The sequence below is a fragment of the Sinocyclocheilus grahami genome, unplaced genomic scaffold (assembly GCF_001515645.1).
Source record: "Sinocyclocheilus grahami isolate Dianchi unplaced genomic scaffold, SAMN03320097.WGS_v1.1 scaffold9646.1, whole genome shotgun sequence".
NCBI classification, from domain to species: domain Eukaryota; kingdom Metazoa; phylum Chordata; class Actinopteri; order Cypriniformes; family Cyprinidae; genus Sinocyclocheilus; species Sinocyclocheilus grahami.
Window position 1 is genome coordinate 2,643 of NW_015512753.1, and position 439 is coordinate 3,081.

The 439-nt window shown below is 43.5% G+C and overlaps 1 protein-coding gene across 1 annotated transcript in view; it reads left to right on the top strand.

Annotated features, from left to right (window-relative positions):
- The window catches only part of LOC107578302 (glycine receptor subunit alpha-4-like), a gene marked incomplete at its 3' end in the record, with an annotated part of 6,967 nt that overhangs the window by 1,545 nt on the left and 4,983 nt on the right, over positions 1 to 439 (top strand). The window lies entirely within an intron of this gene.

Genomic DNA, 439 nt, shown 5'->3' on the forward strand with positions numbered 1-439 from the left:
AAAACACAGAGCAACATAAGATCTCATTAAACTATGTGACCCCCCACCCCATGGGTTCTCAGGTCTATTTTTTACCATCCCCACCATTCAACAAGAGAAACCCACAGGCGTTCAGAGACGAAAACCGACAGAATACGAGACAGAATTTCAGTCCCAGACGATAAGAATGATTTCAGAAACATGCAGGATACGGCTGTCAGCTCACGCTAGATTTCTCTCCGTAAAAAGTGTCACAACAGCCTCTGTGAGGATTCGTGAGGGGCAGTTTCTCTGCTGGCATCAGGGCCATTTAGTTTGCTGTGCTGTCCACTCGAGTGCATGTTAACCCAAAGACCTAAATAAGTCTTTTCCTCTCATTCTCTTGCTTATGTTTTTTTTTAATTCATACTTTTTCTTTCCTCCTTCCTCTCGTTTTCTCTCATGATCTCTTGCTCTCTCT